Below are 20,000 nucleotides of genomic sequence, written 5' to 3'. Positions count from 1 at the left end.
TCTTTTACATGCTGTCTCAGCTAGTGGTTAGCCGAAATAACTGTTAGCTAAACAACGTTAGGTTTCCAGGGGAGGCCATAGACCGTGCGAACAGACTTTCTTTAACTGTCTATGGGAACAAATCGTGCAGTTTCGTAAATCCGCGTTCATCATGATATCGTCTGTGCATGCGCGAACATCTTGCACATGCGCAGAACGGATCGTGCAGGGAGGACAGATCTTGTACCGACAGTAATATCTGTTCTGCATTCTCCAGAAGTTCAGGATTTGTTGCCAAACTTCAGCGTCCAAAGTAGGCCTAAATGCTGTCTCATTTTTACACCTTTCTTTCATTCAAGCCTTTATCTCATGTGTAAAATGAGGATAATCACAATAAATATGCACAGATTTCTCTTTAAAGCATGTTTCTGTGAGGATAACAAAAGGCAATTTACTGTTCCAAATAGTTTTAGACATCTGGCATACTATTAGTATCTTTCTTTTGTTCAAAAACTTGGGTCGTTAGTGCTGTTTTTGCAATTAAATCAGTGTTTTCTCATTCATGCTGCATAGCTCATTATCCTTGCTTACCACCATCTCCCGTGACAAGTAGGCCTAAGAAAGAGCCTCTGTGTCCAATTTCATGCTCAGAACAGAATTAAAGTTGATTTGATGTTACAAGCATTCTGGGTTTGTGTTAAAAGAGAATGACTGTTGGTGGTAACGGTTGAGGGTGTCATGCTTTTTTATGAAGGGCAGAGTTGTTTAGGTTTACGTCATTCCTTGTCTCATGTATGTGTGAGATGACGGAGCAGACTGGACTAAGACCTCAAGGGGCAGATTATGGCATCGAGCCTTATCTGAAGTTAGTCAAACTCTGAAAAGAACTTCTGCAAGATACTGCAAGAACTTTGGACTTAACTCAAGCTAGCAGACAATGTTCAGGACAGGATGACAGTCAATTATCAGCAGCTTTTTCTCCACAGAGTTCCTTTTGTATTTACATCATCAATTCCAATTTTGGACTTGAAAAGGAGACAGTGATCCAGACAGTGATTTCCTCCAATATCTTATCTCCCCGTGTCTGTGTGTGTCTTCAACAGGCAGACCCATGGGGTTACAGTCTTGCAAGCCTTGCAACTCCAGCTTGCAAAGTATAGAGGAATGCAGACCTGCTGGTGGCTGCTCATGTGTGTGTGAAGACGGCACACATTGCTCTGAACGGTGCTGTGACATCTGCTGCCAGATGTGTGTAGACGTGTGCTCTGGCTTGTGTTCAGGAGACTGCAGCTACACCTTCTGTACCCTCTGCCTCAGCCTGGCACAGAACTGTGTCTCATTTTTTACCACCCAACAAACGGAAACATCAGAGGCACAACGTAAGTCTACTATGCATAATGCAGCTATTATACAGTTTACCTGTGCATTTACTTCAGTTAAATTAAACTTAACCTGAATAATTGTATCTGTTTTAGAGGCTATGATGGATCCAGTACAGCATGCCCAGTGAAAAAGTGGCAGACATGAGACTAAACCCAAAATATGCATTTATTAAAAAAACACCAAGTAAATTAAATGTAGCTGCACAGTGTTCGTTATGTCAGCTCCAGAGTTTTGGCACATGCTGTGGGAATTTAATGCAACTGGGTCCTTTGTTTCATCAAAGAATAGATTAATGCCAATTTCAGCTGCGCTGTAAGTAAATGAAAAGATTTTTCATTTGAGCTATTTAATCCATGTTGACCTCTAAAATTCCTGCTAAGAGCACTATGGAAGAGATCCAGTCATATTGTTTGTTTCCAAGTGTATTTCAGTGATAGTATAAGTGCATTTCAGTGGTAAAAAGCTCTTTGATCCCAAGACATTATGACAACAATAATAGAAGTCTCAGTGCATTTAACCAGAAAATAATAACCACCCTCTATTTAACAAGGGTCAAAACAGGCCCTGTATGTACAGTCCAGGCTCATGACAGTTCGTGAAATGGTGTCGTTATTTAATGTATTGATCCGCGTGCAGGGACACGATTTTTTAGTTTTTCTCGTGGGGTTGAGCACGAATGTTAAACTAATGTGAAGCATCTTTTGTGGTAAAGGCACGGTTAGCGAGTATTGAAAAGCCGAAGATCTGCATTAGGAGGTTGGTTGGGATGGTTGATGGGTCAAACAACACAAGACACCCTTTAGAACAGGATTGTGTCTCGTGTGTCGCAGTTCCTTTCCGCGTTCTTCTTCTCCTAACCACAACCGTCCCGTTGTTGTAGCGCATATGTGGCGGTATGTCTCATTGTTGTCATCGGCATGGGGCGTTTCGTTACCCCGTTGTTACGTCCCCCAGAGACCGCGGAACTTGTCCCGGTGGCCGTTGTTCATGATGAAATGTTGTGAGACCGGATTGCAGTGTATTTAACTCCTTTTAAGTTGACCTGTCAAAGGCCAACAATCACTCTTAAAAAATTGTGTTCCCATAAAACTAAACTGCATTCTCAACTACGTTTCAGAATAACACATTTTCTCCCGGATTACCCAGCTAACAATTTTTGGTTCCCAGAACGTTCTGGGAACGTTCGTTTTTGGCTGCGGGAACATTCCCTGAAGGTTTTTTTTTTTTTGTATTTTGGTTGTCTGTTAGTTGATTGGAAAGTTTTCCTAACGTTCTGGGAACGTTTGTTCTTTGTTACAGCGAACGTTCTCGGAACGTTCCTCCAACGTTTTCTAAAAGTTACAACCTTTAGAGAACGTTAGGCAAACGTTCCGAGAAGGTTGCAACCTTTAGCGAATGGTAGGGGAACGTTCCCTTAGCGTTGCAACCTTCAGCGAACGTTATGGAACAGTCCCTTAACGTTGCAACCTTTAGAGAACGTTAGGTGTATACACATGTGTATACACATGAACATACCAAAACCGACACACATGTGAATTGGTTGCAGTTTTAAACATGTAACTCTGTGAATTACAACAAAAGTAGGCTAAAAAGTATGTTAATAAGTAAAAACATTTTTTTATCTTTTTACACTTGAAGATGTATTGCAGTACTGTGGTATTGGATTTCATTAGACTGTACGGTTGTACCCAATAAATTGGTAACTCAAAATAAAACCTTGTGTCATTAATCTAACAAAGTCCATTAAAGGGAGTTATCAATGTATGCTCCTGATCAGGTTACCCGGTTATAGAAAAGGCATATTCATAAGTCAAACATTATGCACTACTTCACCACATTCATATGCCCCTGTTAACAGAATAATGGCTTGATAATGGTTTTCTAATGGCAACAACACCTTAAAGGTCCAATATGTAATCCAGATAGCTAGTGTTTAAAATAGTTACTGCAGTACAAATTCAAAATACTGGAGAGAGTCGTCTCCCCCGAGTCTTCTTCCCCAGACTCAATGTTCACATTGGTTGACAGGCTGAGACTGCAGTATTTCCAACAATGTTGCTAGGCGCTTGTCTCACGCACATTACTTCACAGCCCAGCGAAGTAGCTAACTTCAGATGCTGGCTATATGACAGTCATAAAAGCCCATGAACACTCGGAACTGTGTACCACACTGACAGACACACTTCCTCGGCTTAGAATTACAGTAAGAACTGCTAAAACACAACAAACTTGCCGTCCTTTTCCACCCGACCCAAATAAACACTTTATTGGATTAGAATTCCGGCAACAATAATAATAATGCTAACTCACAAGCCTCTCTTTAAGATTTACAGCCCTCCCTCTCTTGACTGGAAATTACTCAGGGGCCGCAGAACACGCTGCATATGTAAACAGCCGTGGCTCGCTTGCCCGGTCCTCCGGTAACGTTAGCAGTTAGCAGGGTCAGCATGGCGGTGTTTGTAAGGACCGTTCGGGATCACTTTGCTGACTGTGTTTTAATTTTTTTTTGCGAGTAACCAATTTGGGTACTTTAGCCATATACTTCAATGTGAGTAGTTCCAAGAATGTTGAAATTACATAAAATTCTGTCCCTAGTAGCTGTGATAATTTGGCCTACCTGTTCACATTACAGTACATTCATTACATTAAATGTATTATCCATTGGACCTTTAAATGTACTAAGCTACAACGGCAGCATGAAAATTCCATAGAGCTAGTTTGACCCACATCAAAGCCTGCAGACAACATCGCGGTCAGTGAAATCTTGACATCTCTCCTTTACATCAGATATTGAAGAGAGTCTGACTCCATCCTTCCACATTGGCTGTGAAGCCAAGCTATATGCTGCTGTCTAATGAGAACGGAGATGAGGTGTGAAAAGAGCTTTCTGCAGAGCGCCAATGTGGATTTGTAAGTTCAAAGTCCATTAAATGTTTGTGTGAAGACAAATGAAGTACAATCAGTAATATTGTAGAATATAAGAAGGTTAGAATTAAGTCATAAATAATGTAAAAATATGATTTGCTGATGGACTGCCAGAGGTATGACAAGTACGATTTAGTATGTTTTCTATTTTCAGAAAAATTCCCAAGTTTAAGGTTATCCCCACCATCATGGCTGGACAAAAGCTCTGTGAATAAAACAAGCGTTCCTGGCTCACATCCATGTGAGAAAGAGAGAGGCCGTTCTTCTTAACACGCAAGACGCCATCTTTCCAGTCTCATCAGTTCATGTGGATGGATTTATTTCTTGTCTATCTGGATATTTGGGCCCAAGAGATACAACTAATTAACCTGTGCTTTCCAGTACAAAACTCTCAAAGAGACAAACAGGATTCCCAAACATCAACTAATGTGTTGCATTTTTTCACATCTGGAAGATTAAACTCAAGTGAAGGAATTGCCTCATGCTGGCATACAAGCAACACTTCAAAGCACTCATTAGATGTCTGCAAGATTGTTTTGCACTTTGAGGCAAACAAAAATATTATTTGGTTGCACACAGCGTACAGCGTATCTGATATCTCTTTGTGAGATAAGGGTGCCGGAGGACACAAGGTGCTATTTGCTTCCACTGAATTAGACCTTTATATTATCCTTCATGAAATTGCAAGTTTGTGGAAATTTTAATGATTCAGTGAGAAATCTCCCCGCATCAAAAGACGTTTAGAATGAGGTCCTACGAGGAAAATCTAACAACACAGAGAGTACGATGCTGCATTCGTGTCTCCGACTATCCATCTCTGCTCCTGTTTTCTCCTCCTCCCAGTCCCTCTGGACCCTGCAGCGCAATCACCGACTTAAATTGGTATCCCTCTCAAACTCTGAGGATACAGCGTGTTGCCTAGTTTAATCTTTGGACTGACCTTATCCTTGCAAAAAAGCTTTCTTGTCTACAGTTATTAGATCTGCAGTAAATCCTATGAGTCCAAAGTAATTTGTATATTCAGAGATGTATACAGTCACTTTGATGCCACTGAGTGTTGTTGTCATTGTAGAGATATTTCCATGTATTTGCTTGAAATAGGTAAAGAGTAGATGATGACATTGTGTCCACAAACTGTCCACAAATGATGCATTGAGCTGGTAAAGATCAGGGACTATAGTACAGTATATTGTGCTTTTGGAGAAGAGCATTTTGTGAATGTATCTACTGTATTTATCCTGTTTTGGTAACAGTGGGTTAAGTCTTTATTCTTGGACAGTGTGGACTTTTACAAATCAATAACACAATATGTTTTCCAGTGGGACTTGTCTTTAAAGATGTGTTCATTTACAACCAGCTGATGGTGGGTACACACCATGGTAAAAGTAACAGTAAGTTGGAAGAGGACCCAAATGACTGAGGATCTACCTAAAAAAATGTGTAAGAACAAAATTTAAGATCTTGTGAAAATGTTCCCAACCTTTCCTGTTTTTCATCTTATTCCATCTTTCTCATCTCTTTGTGTGAGTGCATTTCTCTCACCTTGCTCGCTGCCTATGTTCTCTTTACCAAATATCTTCTTAGATGTTTGGGAAAAGGCATTGTATGCTGCTGTCAGTCAACTAGATTACAGCTCTGGAGGATCCTTATTGCTCACCTTCCGAAAATAAGTAGATGCCTCCAGACTTTGCCAGCTAGAAATATCTGTAGATGTGTGTTCTTCCCGTTCTCGGAAGTTGTGGTAGAAAAGAAAACATGAGAGACATAATCGGGAGACTAAATCTGAATTTGATCCAACAAAGCAGCAATTAAAGAATACTCACACTCTATTACCATGTAGATGCAAAGATCTAAAAAAAGCAGAACACGTGTGCTTCAAACCCTTAATCCCTTTTCATTTTATTTGTTTTGTAGCTATGTTGATATTATATTTTGTGACATCAATTCTCAGTTCACCTGTCAACATCCCCACTGAGCTGTCAGCTTAGTTAACCGTGGCCTTGTGAGGTTTGCAGTGTTTTTACGGCTAAGAGATGCATATTACTGCAGTAAGAGGCTTTGCTCCATCATTGGCATTATGGACACACAATGCTTACTGCATGCAAAGTGATGATGGACAAAGAGCGTATTACTCCTCATCGGTTCAAAGTCAAACCACCATACAGTTCAGTGTAAAAACCATCATGAAGCCCCTTGAAGTGCTTTTCTCTATTCACTCCGAAAATTGTTTAGAATTCTTTGGGGCACAGCTTCACTTGGTACAATTGTATCTATATGAATCAAGTAGTGTCTTCAAAAGTAAAAAAAAATAAAAAAAAAGGGCAATGGTGTGTGTCTCAGTTAAGAGAGAGTGGAGGTGGATTGTTGCATGGTCGCTCTTTTTGCCCTCTTGCTGCGTGTCAGGTTATAAGATTCTGGAGATGTGCAGGTGGACCTGCTGAAGATGTGCAGAGAAAGCTAGGAGAGCAGTTTCGGGAGATGGGGGGGCAATTATTATTTATTTATTTTGGGGTTGAAATTGGATTTTATTTTTGTCCACTCTGAGACCTACGTCTTATCCTGCTACCCAGTCCTCCCACTCAATTTCCATCTCACCGTGCGAAAATTGAAGTCATATAAAGATGTGAGCTAGAGATGGAGAAGACAGGCAGAGACGGTTGAAAAGGAGGGCAAGGTAATGGCAAAAAGATGCATACAGCGAGATATTGGAGAGAGTGAGATGTAGGACAAAAAGGTGGCAGCACACAGATGTCAACATTTCCAGCGCACAGCTGCAAATGTCTTGACCAGATTCCTTATGATAGCCTTTACTCATGTGAAGAAACAAATTACGTAGCTATCGAACTCCAGTAAATTACTTACTTTAAACTGCTCAGCTTCAAATACAAACTACTGGAAATGAATGCATAATAAACCAGCAAATTAAATAAATGGTAGTAGGGTATATAGCTTTAAAATCATGCATCTAATTTTTCTATGACCACTTAGTATTCAAAACGTAGGTGAAATGAAACAAAGCCAGCTGTGCCCACTCAACTGGAAAGACAGACACTCATACATACATATAAATAGTGACAGAGATTGCTCATCATAGATGCATTACGCTTTGTGATGTGATAACAGGGCGGTCAAACAAAATCTCTGTACTTCATGTGCATTCCAAATCCCTATTTTTTGTGAGGTCTACAATGAAAAGTACTTAACAGATTCACCAGCATGCATAAAAAGAGAAGGAGAAAATCATTAGCTAGAAGTAAAGAGAGAAATCAATGAATAGAAAAAGGCCCTAATAGCAATGGTGGAACGAGTTATGTTCATTTGGTTTGCATGTATAGGTCGACAGCCCATTAGACAGCTTTAAAGGGAAATCAGATTCTGGCCTTCCTCCAAAGACATTACGTGATGGGGTCAGGCTGAAGACAAACTGGTAATTGACCAATAGATTCAGGTAAATTGTTGGTGTCTGGAAGAAACAACAATTTTGTTAATTGCATTTTTACCCATGGGTGAGGGGATTTTGGATTGCAGGTGTATAACAGCATGGGCCCAACATCTGACAGTCCCATTACTTCTACTTCTGTAAACACATGTCTACCAGCTCAAATGCAAATACACCAGTAATGCAGTTAGTCTAAAGTATTCTGGCATGTTACATTGGAAAAAAAACAACAGCGCAGAACGTTGTAAATACAATTTTAAGGAAAGGTGGTAATACTTTCTACATAAATAAAGGGTTAGGGTTGGTTCAGCTAGACAAAAACTGAAGTCAATTGAACACCAACAAACCCTCAGGAGCCACCTGTCAGTCAAACTAATGGACACTAACAGTGGTAAGGTCAATGCTTTTTACCTCTACAAGGAGGTTGTGTTTTTGGTTTGTGTGTCTATCTGTAAGCAGGATTATGGAAAAAACTACTTGCCTGATTTACATAACATTTAGTGGAAACGTGTAGTGTGGGCTAAGGAAGAACACATTACATTTTAGGCCTGATACATATTATGTGGCAGATACACAAATTCTTGATTTGTTTTCGTTAAAATTGCAAGATATGGCATGCATAGCCTTGGCCTAGGTCTGCACTCTCCAAGATCTTCTAGTTTAGGAATGTTTTTGTGTTACTGTAAATTGTACATGTGTGTAGCCTCCTAAGTATGAGGATCTAAACATATTTGACCGTTATGTGGGCAAGCATCTTGTAGTTTAGTCTGTTAATGCAGGCGGAATAGAAAATCTAAATGATTGTAATTGTACATCTTAACAAACATGTCAATACGTTAAGGCGTGTCTACAAGAGCATCTATTGCAATATACTATATGTAAGGTATCTTTTACATGAACCATACACAGGAAAAAGTTTTTTACTGTATTTTGTATTTGTATTTGTTGTTATTTAGCAATTCCTTGAGATTGTGTTGGTTTAAATGAAATACAGTTGCTTTCTTTTAGTCTGTGAAGGACAGTTAGTATGCTGACCACATCTACTAACCGCTCAGGACAATGGTTGTTTACAACACGTGCCAGTCATTTTTCAGAGACTAATTGAATTCCAGGCTTTGTGCCACAGGACTGAGTAGGAACTTGGTCTCACAGTAAAATGCAGGCTTGAATTTGATCAAAGCAAAAGAGCCCAGGCTAACCAAATACCGTGGGGAAATCTGATCTGCCGGTAACACACGCTGTACAGACCCACCTACACCTCTCTGACCCTATGAAGACATAGGGCAGCAGCCTAGTTGATGGGTAGGAAGACGTGTGAGATGTGAGATGTAGACCCTTCGCACTGCAGGTGTGACTTTGGACAGTGGAAGAATCCTGCTGCTCAGTTACAGTGATGAACGACTTTGCCTACTCTCTGATAATTGCTCACTCAGGGGCAGAGAGAGGTCCATTAATCAAAATGAGCCGAGGTACCACAGGAATCCTCCACCTATGGCAAACTCCAGCATGCCTCAACAACCCCGGGGCAGACCCGGAGGCGTTGGCTTCAAAGAAATCTTGCTGGTCAGGACACTCGTTCGGTGGTGACAGTCAGTGTGTCCGCCTGCAGGTGCGCAGTCTAACCTGCTGAACAAAGCAGACATGGGCGGAAGAGGGGAGGGGTCTCCATTGTGTGACTACCAAATGAAACAGCCTCTTAAGCTAAACTTGAAGCAAACTGTACAATGCACATTTGGGATTATCTCACAGGCTTTGTTGACAGGCCTTAAAGTGAGAGAGAGGTAGAGAGATGAAAAAATGTGAGAAAAAGACAGACCGATAGAAGAAGAGGGGAGGGGGCAGTCTTCTTTCTACTATGACAAATTGAGGAAACCCACTGAGAGTAAAGGCCTGCGATTGATTCTTGCAGTAATCCATCGGTTGGGATGTCTGTTTGTGGCTGGTGATGGCTGGTGACAAAGTGTTTAGGTGTTATATAAATAAAGGAACGGATGCAAGATCACTTTGTCTCTAGAGTCAAATCCATGAGATCAAAGTAAAGTAGTCTTGTTAAGGGACAATTCTGCTCTTTCACTTAGATTGATAGGAAATCACTATCAAGGTCACAGTCTCATCTGTTTTGGGTTGTCTGCTGATCCCTTTAGTGCTGTAATTTGTGCAAGAGGAAAACAATGTACAAATTGTATATGTCAAGCTTCAATGTTTTACATATTTATATATTTACATTTTACATTCATTTACACATTTATATTTATACATATTTACATATTTAGTATGACATTACTTTCCTTTTCTGCCATGATTTTACTTTAAACTGTTTTAATAAAAAGTTGTTCAAAACTGAAGTCTTTAGCTAAGTTAGTTGTCATAGCATCTCTTCAATGCATAGTAATGTCTCCAAAAATGTAAAGTTAAAATATCCCAATCAGTTGTTTATTACTTCGTTGAATAATAAATTATTATATATTTCAGTACGCATCCTTTGGGACATATATGCACCTCTGACTCTGACGCTGTATGTCAGTAACAATTCCGGAATTGTTTGTACTCAACTTTTTTCACTAGGGCTTTGCGGAATTTACTGTACAAAAATGCTTAAACCCTGCCACAACCTAGACCTTGAATTTTTTATCAATAATCCACGATGCATCAGAAAAAAGATTCAAAATTGCATTTTGGCCAATGTAGAAAACATTAACTGCTTTTTCTACTATAAAAATAAGCAGGTCAGGCTCATTTGTGTGACCACTATCTAACAAGTAGAATTATTAGAATTATCACCTAGATCTGTCGCTTCTCTCCACTTTCCAGAGCGTCATAGTTTCAGCTCATTGTAAAGCTGCCCAGCCCACAACTTTACTGTTTTGGTTCAGTCTTAGGGCTCTCAAAGTGTCGTCTTCAGTTGCAGCGGCAACTGTTTCAAAGAACAACCTCTAGAAAACCTGTACATTACTCGGTCAGCACTAAGCAGCAGACAGACACGTTAGGCGACTAGCTGGGGAACATACTGGAGCATTTAGCAGAGCAAGAGCCAGCTGTTTTCCTCATCAGTTGGTAGAGACCCATAACCGAGTATGGATGATGGGCATTCGCTAATGCTCCATAACTCCTGGGTGTTTGAAAAAGCAACTGTTTGCTAACAAGTTTGCGTCATCAATTTAACCCTTGTGTTTTGTTCATATATTTGTTACACAGCCAATGTTCCCGGGTCTGGTGGACACGCCACATTATTAAACTTTTAAATAATTACGGATACAACATTTATGGTTGATATTTGCCATTTACCCCTGTGAGATCGCATTTATATGATCATTTTCATTTTGTGTGAGAAAACAAGAAAATTCACTTATAAAAAAGTTTTAAAAAATAGAAACAAGATTTTTTTGCTTATTTCTTAGAACTTAATCAGAAGAAGTGAAGGTGTTTGAAATGTAATATTTGTGTGGCTTTATGTGAGAATAGCAGGTGCAAAAGAACAACACAGTTTCAGAACACCTTATTTGGATCCACTAGTGTGTGTGTGTGTGTGTGTGTGTGTGTGTGTGTGTGTGTGTGTGTGTGTGTGTGTGTGTGTGTATGGCCAATGAGTTTGCGTTAGAAGAAATAATAAAAAGCATAACTTTTCTTTTAGCAAACATTGAAAACAGGCCGGAACCAAACACCATAAGGGTTGAAGGTGATGATGTGTCAGTGGTGTGTTCACAACTTGTTTCTGCTACCCCCTAGTGACCAAACAAATTAGTAATTGCAGGTTTGATAAAAGACCAACACTGTTAATCCATACTGATATGGGTGCCCAGGTAGCTCAGTTGGTAAAGCGTGTGCCCATATATAGAGGGTCACTCCTCCACGCAGTGGGCCGTGTTTCGATTCTGACCCGAGGCCCTTTGCTGCATGTCATTCCCCCTTTCACTTCTTCAGCTGTCCTGTCATTGAATGCCCAAAAAACAATGTGAAAAAAATCAACTCTGATATGACATATTAATAAGCTCTAGTGTTTATATTATGATGAGGGCTCAGAGATTCTGAATACATTGTGAGGTTGAATGGGCACAGCAGATTTCAGGGACTCTATCCTTCACCTGAAAGGCAGCTCGCAACCGTCTTCAGTGACAAATCTTACCATTCATGTCAGTGGGAGCCAAATCTTATTATCCTTCCTGGCTGAAGGTGGGCATACTGATCCTGGGCCTTTTTTCCCCCTCAGTGTGTGGATGCCAATGTTTTTAGATGGCTCTGTAGGAGTCCACATCACACAGCTGGTCATTAAATGAAAATAAGTTCCTCCCATCTCATCCTCACACACAATAAACTACCTCCACCGTTCTCAATCTGCAGGCGGCCCGTCTATTTCACGGTCCAGTTTATGTGCTGTGTGTGTCACTCCTGTCCTGTGCTATCCGTGTATATACCACACATCTGCTATAATGAGGGACAGAGAGGGAGTCTTGGCTTCAGGGCCTCACATGGGAGAACACATTATTGCCCTTGCATTATATACCTTGTAGTGGTTTATCCCTGCCCATCACATTAGATTGGACATCAGCAGGGTGACTGAGACCTACAGAATAAATGAGCAGTAATAGGCACCGTGTTGAACACTGAGAAAAAAAATTATTATGCTGATGTCCTACTGCTAGTGAGACAGATCCTACATACTGCTCCCTTTTATAAAAAGTACTCATTCCCCCAGCTCTGCTTTTAGTCCATCTGTTTGAAACACAGCTGTAAAGATACAAGAACTGTGCTCTCACTCACAAGCTCATCTTCCAGACAGTTACATTAATTAATAGCAGGCTGGGGACTCACAGTGCCACCTGCTCTTCACTCAGAGACATGAAGGTCTACTGTAGGGCTGCCAGCACTCCAGGTTGTAGCTGTCTTCCCCCACTGAATGTCTTCCAGAAACTTCCACTAAGCATGTCCATCCAGCCTTTCCTGTGCTTTGTAGTCAATACATGAAGCACACACTTCATCTCGAAGAAGAGAAATTAAATCAGTGCCATCTGATTCAGATGTTTCTTAGAAGGTAAAATCTTCCTTTTAACTCCCCAATTATCTATTTTTATGAAATCTTTTCCATAGACACATAATTCATCCCAAGAATACACAGCTCTGCTTGACACACTGTTGGACGCTCTGTGGAATTGTAGAATCCACGGTGGTGATTGGTCGTTTAGTTGCATGCCAGGCATGCTGTGTGCCTCTCTCTCAGGCAGCAGTGCTTTGACTGCAAGTACAGCCTGTACCTAAGAATTAGTCAAGAAGAGCAATGGTGTGCTCAAGGTGAAAACTAACTCTTTAGTAGATGCTCATCTATCTTCTTTCTCACATTTACAGAATCAGGGTGCTCTGTAAAAACATTAACAGTGCCTGCCAAAACCAGTCATGTTTTTTGAAACTGATGAAGACCCACCTGGCTCAACTGTCCTCAAGCTGTAATAAAGGGCTCAGTGAAACTTTCTAAAAACCTTGTTTGTGGTGTACAAGGGCAAATATCCAGGCTAACAAACTGGAAAAACCCTTCTTTATTCAGTGAAAAGGGGACTATATTAGATACCACCAGTGTTAACAAAGTTTTTGGTATCCTTGACAAAACAGAAATCTAGTTGTTTTTCCTGTTGGAATTGGAATTGGAAATGTTACTAGAGAGTGATAATGTCTCTGAATTGGTTGGCTTGTGTGGAAGCAATGTATGTCCATGGTAAATAAATGTACATATATCTATATATATATATACACACATGTTACTATTATGTACATAAGTAGGAACAAAAAAATCTGTAGCATGTAATAAAAGTGATGCCATGTAATGAAGAGCAAGGCCAGTATACATATATGTGTCAGTGAGCAAACCAGAATGGGTATTATTACTGGCTCCTCTAATTTGCCACTGGCCGTAGATCTATTCTCTGCAGCTGTGGGCACACAAGCACAACACACACACAGACACACACACACAGACATCTACATGTACATGCACATGTATTTGCATGCATAAACAAGAAACATTAATAACTACTGCATCCTGATTGCAGCCCCTCTGTCTCCTAAATTTAAATTGCAACTCCAGACACAAAAGAAGCCCATGTAGCTGAAGCACACTAAATCAATCTCTTCCTCTCTCAAGCTCCTTTACTGCCAAACAAAAAGTACAACCTTTGCAGAGAAGTGGAAAGCCCAAGAATGTAGACAACACTGTCAGCCTTCTATGACCTTGCACTTTATGTCCAAGGCTAATGGACAATATATTGACTAGCCTGACTAGTCAAGATGTGCAAGGAGTTTAAAATTTTAGCTTTCCCCAAATGCTCTTTGTGTATTGTCCCAATATAAAGTGGCATTTATTGTCCACATACTGTATAGTGTTCAATTTCCTCCATCTGTGGCTTTATAAATTCCCTCCACATCCGAAAAAGAAATGGACATTATTCCACCAGGAACCCTATCTGTCTAATTACTCACTCCATTGATTTGCATTCTTAGCTACTTAAATTATACAATACAATGCATTTTAAACACTGACAAGAAACTACTTAAAATTCAGTGATTAAACTCATTGAAGTATATCAGCAGTTTTGAGAGTATGTATCTGCTATGGATTACTTTAGAATCACACCACCAGCTTGTGGTACTGATTCACGGGCCACCACCACCATCACCCTCCATTCATTAGGATACATTCATCTGGCATCAGACCTCACACATCACTTTCACAGTGCATTCCTAATGCTTGGTCCCCGGTATTGTTTGTCATATGTATCACAAACCAGTCTTTAATGAGTCCATATCCATCACTCAGACAAGACATTTAACATGTGAATGAATCTGAGGCCTTGTCCTTAGCAGGGGCCATTATGTGTAATGGTTGTCAGCTGTTTGGAATGCATTACCCATGTGCCACTGAAATCCAATCATTTGTACCCTTTCTATGTTAACATTCAAGTGTACGCATGAGCACTCTTGGATGTTCAACAGCGGATATTAGAAAAGTTGTCAACCTGAATGGATCTCTGTGATTTTAACTATTGTCAAGAAAATATGCCAGTATGAAATGACTGAGGGGGAGAGGTGTCAATGACAGAAACATAGCACTATTATTTGTGATAGCCCTTTGCAGTTAGCTTTAGATAACTCAGTTCCTTCTTAGAAGCTGACTCAGGCGCCTGGTTAGCTCAGTTGATAGAGTGGGTGCCCATATATGGAGGTTCACTCCTCAATGCCACGGGCCCGGGATTGACTCCAACCGGTGGCCCTTTGCTACATGTCATTCTTCCTCTATCTCCCCTTTCATTTCTTCAGCTGTCCTTTATCAAAAATAAATTAAAATGCCCCAAAAATAATCTTAGAAGAGGACTCATCAGCATGAACAAGGACAGTGCTTCTGCTAGGAATGCAACAGTAGTTCCTGACCCTTTATAAAGTGGCAATTTTACCACTTTTCCTTTTAGCACACAACTTTGTGAAATATACCTCATCAAGCTGCACTGAGATTGTGTTTTTTAGAATCCACTTAAATGAACCACACACATAAGAGTCTTTGTAAGAGTGTTGCAAGATTGATATTGTGATAGTGTCCCATATGAAGTCAATTTAGGTAACACTTTACACAAACTCATGAGTAGTTAACTAACGAGCAAGGAGTTATGTGTAATGAATTAAGATAGATTAATCTAAACGTTGCTTCCCACTTGAGATGCACCACCAGACGGAGACTACGTAGCAGATGATTATGAATTTAAGTATATTAAAACCATAAAAAATTATAGTTTGGAGCTGATAATCTCTCTCTATGAAATGTTACGTGGCATTGATAAGCAGCTAATGACCATCCGTTCATGGAAATAAACTTACATTTTGCAATGAGTGCGGCTCAGAGTAGCATTAGTTTAAACTGTAGAACAGGAGCTCAACAGAAGATGTAATTATGATAAGGAGAATAGTAAAGCAAGCTGTCACATGTTACTTTGAATTGAAATATATCTCCAATGCTTAGCTGAATATGAAGTATTTGAAGAAAAGCTGAATGTGAAAGGCATTTATTAGAGGGGAATAATTATATAAATGAGGGGGACAAGAAGACTTAGCCAATATAAATTATAGCCCTCTGTGAGAGGCACCAGTTTGCAGGAATCCATTTATGTTACCCTTGCATATAAACCAACAGTATACAGTATTACAATGTAAATGTCAAACAACAACCAAGACAGATTTAAGCTTAGCAAGCACAATACAATCATTTACACTGAACACTTCAAGTAGATGGCGGCAGAAATCAACAACCAACAGAATTCAGCCAAATATGTTTGTGCCTCGGCCCAGGGAGCATGCTGAAGTCAGGGGCTGAAGACATAATATTAGAGGTATTTGATGAGGGTAAGGGGACCTGGGGCTGGCCCGGGGAGCTTTCTGGAGGGTGTTCCAGGGCTAGGGAAACAGTATTAGGAGCCCCAACGGGGGTTAGAGGCCCTGGGTCCGGGCCACTTACTTACCTCAAATGCAGAGGGTACCCACTCCTTTTCCTAATGGGCTTTGTTTGTTTTTCACTCCATGGATCCACTATCAAAACAATGTTGTTGCAATTATTACCAACAGCAACCACTTGGAATGATTGGATTTTCTCTGAAGACTGAAAAAAGGACTAAGGCTGTATCATATGGGTGAGTTTGCACTGCTGTAAATCCGTAATTGGATAAATTGCATGCTAAGAAAGCCATTTTCCTTTAGGGGAATTAAAAAAGGACAAATGTGCCAATGTCAGTATAGTTTTTTCTCCTCACAAAAATCATTACTACATGAATAGCCCCCATAGCACTGGGCAGCTGTGTAAAGTAATAGTATAATAATGACATCAAAGTTGCTGTGAGTTTATCATTTGAAATGCCTAGTCACACACAAAGTTGAAAAACCATGCAGATTAGAATATACAGTCAACATGCGCACGTCGATGGAGGGAGATCCTGGCGGACCATGCTGAATGCTTTGCGCACTGGAGGTTTCATTTGGACCCCAAGCATTTGCACAGTGTACAGTTAATAAAAGGTGTACATGTTTTGGCCACAGACTGGCATCAGCACAGCCATCACATTTTGTCGTTACAGAACCCCTTAGAGCACTTTGCAGAGTTGTAATACTAACGTTCTGAAGGTACAGATGGTTTAGAGGGTCCGAAATTCAGCCTCAATAGAGCACCTTCACACTTGCTAAGCCTTGCACGGCAAATTGTTTGCTTCTTACCAAGAGAAAACAAACTCAGATTTAGAATGTTAGATAATCTATCTTGTTTTAAGAGTGAATTTCTTCATTCTAATCTTAAATTATGCAAGCTTGTCAAATGAATTTATCTTGCTGCATGGACAGATAACTTCACTTGCTTTGAGTACCTTTTCCTCAGTTTTACTGTTTTTATCTTGTTTATGACCCCTTTTTTGCAGTGTGGTCATTTTGTCACTGTTTTGCAAGCTTTTGAAACAATAAAATATGTTTATGATGTCTAAAAACCTAAGAAGAGACATTAAAATAAAGAAATACATTTGTTTTCTTTTAGCAATGAGGACACCACACAGGAACTCTGTTCTATTTAATTTACATACAACAGATTGTAATCTTGTTGTTACCATTGCTTTTATTTATTTCAAAGGTGCTCTTAGAAATGTCCCTTGTGTTTTAGGCTACACCATTTGTTGTCACATAGAGCAAACATCTTCTCACTATCCACGAGCTGCCTGTCCCCAGAACACACGGTAAAAACGCCGTCTCTGTAGACCGCCCAGGCTCTACAAACGGCAAAAAAAAACTGTGCCAACCTGCACCACGAAGCATACACAAACAGTGTTCCTGCGTTCCAGCCAATAACTGACAAGAAGGATTTGAGGGTGGGGGTGGGGGGTTAGTGCACGGAACCACAGAAGGGAGGGGACGGGATGAGGAGGAGGAGGAGGGGGCAAGCTAGTCTCACTTTGTTTGAAAATACTTTGAACGTTAACAAGAACTAATGTCACCCAACATCACTTGGAGTACCTTTAAGGTCACCTGCAATGCTTTGACTTTTTTTCTCACTCCATCCAATCATTAATAAAATAAACTGAACATAGCAGGCAACTACTCATTGATTTACAGAAGCAATCTCTAACATGAAACATTACTTAAATACACAAATCCCCATGATCATAACATGCTGCCATTGCATCGGATGGACACTGGGTATTTCAAAGTGGCAATATTCCAAGGATTGCTGCATTGATATTACACTTTAATGTAATCTCAGGAGCCACTGTGCAGCCCAGTTTGATTGGATAATACCGGCACATTGAGCTCTCAGCCATAAATCTTCATTCCTATGTATAAATCACTCAAAATAGAGCAAGGGGATTTGAGTAACAAATTCAAAAAAGCAATAACCATGAAGGAGGAAAAGTTCAATACAACACATTTCCACATACCACTGAGCAGTGACTGGCTAGGAATATGCCCTGTAGTATAGCAAAGAGACACAAGGTTCTTCAAAACACTTCTAAATGAACCAATCATCCCTATGATTGTTATGGAGACAGTCAATCATGAGGTAAATCCAGAGCTTGTTGAGGACACTTGAGCGCATGATGATTTAGAAGCAACAACTATATAACAAGGACTGTGAAGAGTGTTTTTTTCTTTCATGATAATAGCATCTGCAAACTACTGCCCATGGCCAAGTTGTGTTTGGGTGTGCCAATGCATCTCATACATTTCTCATTCTACACATGGAAAGAAAAAAAAAAGGTTGATAAGAAAGTCCAATAGTACTTTTCTGTAATTCAAGTCAGGGAGGTGAATTTATTCTCAAGGTGGTTCCGGTCAGCTCCGGGTGAAATGTGACTTTCCACAGAAATCAAGATTGGAGTATCACCTGCTCCTAAAGGAATATTTGGCCCGTAAATTGAAATTCAGCAGGTTTTTTATGTTCTATAAAACATTCCAATAGAGCTGTCAGAGCACTGTAGACCTTGAGACTTGTCACTCACTCTGTGACTTTATTCTTTCACTGCCCACTTTGAGGCAGTCTATGTTACTTGACTTCAGAGTCCTTCGTTGATATGTATTTCCTGTAACATCAATGTCCAAATTGCTAACCTCGGAGATTATTGCAATAGAGTAGTGGATCTGATCTCTAAACCTGAGTTTAATAAGACTAGGTCTGACTTTTTTGGAAAGTATCATGCAAAAAGGACCTGTGTGCCATTAGGGGGTTGAGATCTGGTTCTTCACATATACACAACCAGAGGACACCATTGGTCAGTGTACATTAGGAGCATGGGGTCTCAGGATTACAGAAAAGTGCTGGGCTGCCACCTGATGGTTCAGCTTCATTGTGTGTGTACTGAAGTGTTGCACAGACATTTTAACCGTTTCACAATTTGGTGGATGGGTTTAATCCGAAGCACTTTAAGCTGCTGCAATTGCATAGATTTATAGTAAATCCTCTACAGGAATCACATCCCAGCAGTGTTGGTGAAATATTTTGCACACTGATTTACAGAGGTACACTCACACGGCTGAGTTTAATTAGATTCAGAACATTAATTGGCCTGACTGAAAACAAGTATTAGGAAATAGGACTGTAGTGGTCTTTGTGGTTTAACTACTTACATCCTTATGGTACTGTACAAGTTCACACTGGCATCAATGTGATTTGTGGGTCTGACATGTTTTGTCTGCATCGAAATAACAAGAATAAATGAACAGCAGGCAAGAAGGCTTGATACAGACTGAGGTGCTTTTATTCATGTTATTCCCTATTTCTACATTGGTTCCTCGGTTTAAACACAGAGTGATTGGCAGTGCAATCACCGGAGAGATCCCTGGAACCAAATCCCACTGTTTGTTAATGCAGAGCACCGTCAAGAATTCTTATTCATGCAGTGTATTTCAAGTGTCACCTAGTCAGAGTATTCAGACTCAGAGCACACTCTCCTGGCTCTCTGGCCGTGTAGGTGCATCAAAGAATCCAAATAATTACCGCGGTAGCCGTATGATATCAAGATGGTTTAGCTCCGTGTAGATAAAACGTCTCTTCCTCGGGGAAGACTGAAAATTACATATTTTAGTCTTCACTTTCATCTGCCAGTGGACTTTTATTTTGTTGTATTTGGTGATTACCCAGGGGATTGCTATCTACATTACTGAGTTAACTGTGTGTTGAATCTGCTGCATTTGCCATGGGTTTTTCCTGGAAATAAGATTATGAAATCACAGTGTGATTAAACAAGTCTATATATATATATAATATATATAA

At 40.1% G+C, this 20,000-nt stretch overlaps 1 long non-coding RNA gene across 1 annotated transcript; it reads left to right on the top strand.

Annotated features, from left to right (window-relative positions):
- Nucleotides 1–812: 812 nt before the first annotated feature.
- Nucleotides 813–4,624, top strand: LOC117958665. The gene is made up of 3 exons (XR_004659769.1): nt 813–1,358; nt 4,150–4,272; nt 4,442–4,624. It is a non-coding gene; the product is annotated as an uncharacterized LOC117958665 (long non-coding RNA).
- Nucleotides 4,625–20,000: the final 15,376 nt, after the last annotated feature.

The sequence above is a fragment of the Etheostoma cragini genome, chromosome 15 (assembly GCF_013103735.1).
Source record: "Etheostoma cragini isolate CJK2018 chromosome 15, CSU_Ecrag_1.0, whole genome shotgun sequence".
Classification (NCBI taxonomy): Eukaryota; Metazoa; Chordata; class Actinopteri; order Perciformes; family Percidae; genus Etheostoma; species Etheostoma cragini.
This window is presented reverse-complemented; position numbering and strand designations above follow the sequence as displayed.